A 3,583-nucleotide genomic window follows, 5' to 3' on the forward strand; every position below is an offset into this window, starting at 1 on the left:
AAAGAAAGTTTAAAAAAAAGTTTTCTTTGATTGGCATTCAGACTCCATCAGTTGTTTCTCTGGAGTTAGAGAACATTTTTTTTCATAAGTCCTTCAGAATTGTATTTTATTATTTTATTGCTGAAAATAGCTAACGGTTCATCATTGTGCAATATAGCTGTTAATTGTACCCTGTCCTCCTGGTTCTGCTCATTTCATTTTGCATTAGTTAATGCAAGTCTTTCCAGGTTTTTTGAAAGAATCCTGCTTGTCATTTCCTATAGAATGACAGTATACCATCACAATCATATATCACAACTTGTTCAGTCATTTCCCAACTGATGGGAATCTCCTCCATTTGCCACTGCAAAAAAAAAAAAAAGGGTGCTATAAATATTTTTGCATATATAGGAACTTTTCCTACAAAAAATCTCTTTGAAATACAGACCTGTATTTGAAAGTCATGTTTTCTATTCATCTCCGGTCTTTTAATCAAGAATGCTTGACCATCCGGCCGGAGATCCCGGATATCTGGTCCGGATTTCAGCGTTACTGTGGAGATGGTTCGGTTCAAACACCGGTACCTGCTGTGCTAGCTGGCGTCGGAGGACCCCCGCTGCTGGGCCTGTCTGGAGGAGCCGATCCTGTTCTGCCTCGTGCGGGACGCCATCGCCTGGGCGCACCGGACCTTCGGCGCGGCCGCCTGCGCCCTCGCCTTCACAGTGAAATACTTCAATGCCTACACCGGTGTAGTGCTACTTCGATGTCGGAAAGAATTCTACCACCTCCTGTGGTCTGCACTGCCCTTTATTACTTATTTAGAGAACAAGGGACAGCGCTATCCCTGCTTCTTCAACACACTACACATGGGAGGGACCATCAGAACCTGTCAGAAGTTCTTGATTCAGTACAACAGGCTTCAGCTTCTGATCTTATTGCAGAACTGACCTGATAGAGAGGAACGGGAGTCTATCAAGAAGTCGGTCATGAGCTGTTCCTTAGAAGAACAGCAGGAGGATCAGCTTTCCGAAAGTGTAAGTGAGGAGGATGCCACAGAGATGGAATAACATATCCTAACCATATACGAGCCTCAGAATCCGCTATCAAGTATTTTCTCACACAAGCAACCGCCTCAATAATAATCATATTTGCCATTATCTACAACGCTTGGATAACAAATCAATGAAACCTATTTCAAATTTCTAATCAATGAGCCTCCATTATTATAACCCTAGCCCTAGCCATAAAGCCGGGTCTTGTACCCTTCCACTTCTGAGTACCCCAAGTGACACAAGGAATCCCATTGTTATCCGGAATAATTCTACTAACTTGACAAAAAATTGCCCCCACATCAATTATATATCAAATTTCCCCATCGCTCGACATAAAAATTTTAACCTTACTAGCCATTATATCAACCATCCTAGGTGGATGGGGAGGATTAAACCAAACTCACATCCGAAAAATCTTAGCCTACTCATCCATTGCACATATAGGATGAATAACAATCATTATCCTAATTAACCCAACAATAACCCTACTTAACCTGATTATCTACATCTTTACCTATCTGCTGGGAAACTAAGCCACCCTGATGCCCTCTCTCTCACAAATGCAGTGAAGTCTCCACTCACCACCTCTAGCTCAGCTAAAGGTGGATTCAACCCAGTTTCCTAAATCAGGTAGCAGAACCTTTCTGTTCTCTGCTTTGGAAGAGATTCGGGAGTAAGACCCCTGTGGTCCAGAACCATGACCTTATGAAACAAGAACTGTTTTAACCCAAATTTTCTGCTGCTTATCCCTTTTCAATATAACTTTCGTTGCTGCAAACAAATGCCTTCATGATCCCTTATAACGATTCTCCAGTTTTCACAGAAGCCACTGGCAGAACAATACAAGAGATCTGGCCCTTTTGGAATCTGGGAAAAGGATACCCCCCTCCCGGCCAAACATACACCCACGCCCCCCCCCACTACTGCCGAAACACCAGTTATTTATAAATAACTCTCCCTAGCAAGATGAGTCTTTCAATTTGTTTGACTTTGATGCTAACTGTAATTTGTATTAAATTGCCTTTTGGCTTTCAAAAAAAAAAAGAATACTTGAAAGTTTTCTATTTCATTAAATATCCATTTCCCCCTGAAGGATTATACTCAGTTTTCCTGGGTAAGTGATTCTTGATTATAATCTTAGCTCCTTTGCCCTCTGAAAATTATATTCCAAGTCCTCCAAACCTTTAATGCAGAAGGTGCTAAATATTGTGTTATTCTGATTGTGGTGCCATGATATTGGACCTGTTTATTTCTGACTATTTGCAAAATTTCTCCTTGACTTGGAAGCTGTGGAATTTGGTTCTAATATTCTTGGGAGTTTTTATTTGGACATGTCTTTCTGGAGGTGATCAGTGAATTCATTCAGGTTCTATTTTAGCCTTTTGTAAGATATCATAGGGGTTTTCTGTGATAATTTCTTAAAATGTGGTTTGTAGGATCTTTTTTCATGATGACTTTCAGGTAGTTGAATAATTCTTCAATTGTCTTTACTTGAACTATTTTCCAGGTCAGTATTTTATCTGATAGGATATTTATCATTTTCTATTTTTTCATTTTTTTATTTTGTTTTAGTGTTTCTTAATTTCTTATGGAGTCATTAGCTTCCCCTAATGCAATTCTAAGTTTTAAGGACTTATTTTCTTCAGTGAGCTTTTGTAACTATTTTTCCTTTTAACAAATTCTACTTTTTAAGGAGTTCCTTTTCTTAGGGGATTTTTGTACCACTTTCACCATTTGGCCTATTCTGTTTTGTTAAGGCAATATTTTCTTCAGTATTTTTTCTATGTCCTTTACCAAGCTACTGACTCTTTTTTCATGGTTTTCTTAATAATGCTACTGCTGATAAGAGCAGCATGTTAATGTTTACAAAATACTATAAAAATCTCATTTAACATTGGCTTAGAAATGCTAAGAAGACAGTTAGATAAGTGGAACAGAGGCCTTGGAGTAAAGTCAGGATGAGAGATCAAAGTTTCTATTTGGTGGTCATAACTGAAGCTTCAAGCCACAAGAGTGGATGAAATCTGTAAGCAAAAAACACAGAGCAAAGGATATGACCCTAAGAACTGAATTTTGATCAGTGCTAACCATTCCAGACAAAAAGGAGAAGAAATTAGGAGAAGAAGGAAGAACTACAAAAAAAAGAAGGGAAAGGAGTAGCCGTGGGAAGAAAAAAACTTCAGGATGGAAGAAAGTCATCAAATGTGTCAAAAATTTCAGAAAATGGGAAATTAAATCCTTAAGGCCACTGGTCTCAGAAATTATATCACTGATGAATTTTGAGAGGATAGATTCAGTAGAATAGTAGGGATTAGACTCAGATTTCAGGTGGTTAAGGAGAAAAGGAATAATGAGGACATAGAAGCAATTAACATTGTGTACTTATTCTAGGAGTTTGAAAAAAAAGAAAAACACAGAGAAATAGACATTTTGTTTTTAGCAATAAACAAGACCGCTGGACAGGAGGATGAAGTATAGAGTTTGGTTTTTGTTCTTTTTTTTTGGGGGGGGTTGGATGTTTTTTTCTGACAATGGACACTTCTCTATGTTTG

The 3,583-nt window shown here is 38.4% G+C and overlaps 1 pseudogene; it reads left to right on the top strand.

The window, feature by feature from the left end:
• Positions 1–539: 539 nt before the first annotated feature.
• Positions 540–1,046, top strand: LOC122750059 (annotated as a pseudogene).
• Positions 1,047–3,583: the final 2,537 nt, after the last annotated feature.

Source organism: Dromiciops gliroides, chromosome 3, assembly GCF_019393635.1.
Source record: "Dromiciops gliroides isolate mDroGli1 chromosome 3, mDroGli1.pri, whole genome shotgun sequence".
Lineage (NCBI taxonomy): Eukaryota > Metazoa > Chordata > Mammalia > Microbiotheria > Microbiotheriidae > Dromiciops > Dromiciops gliroides.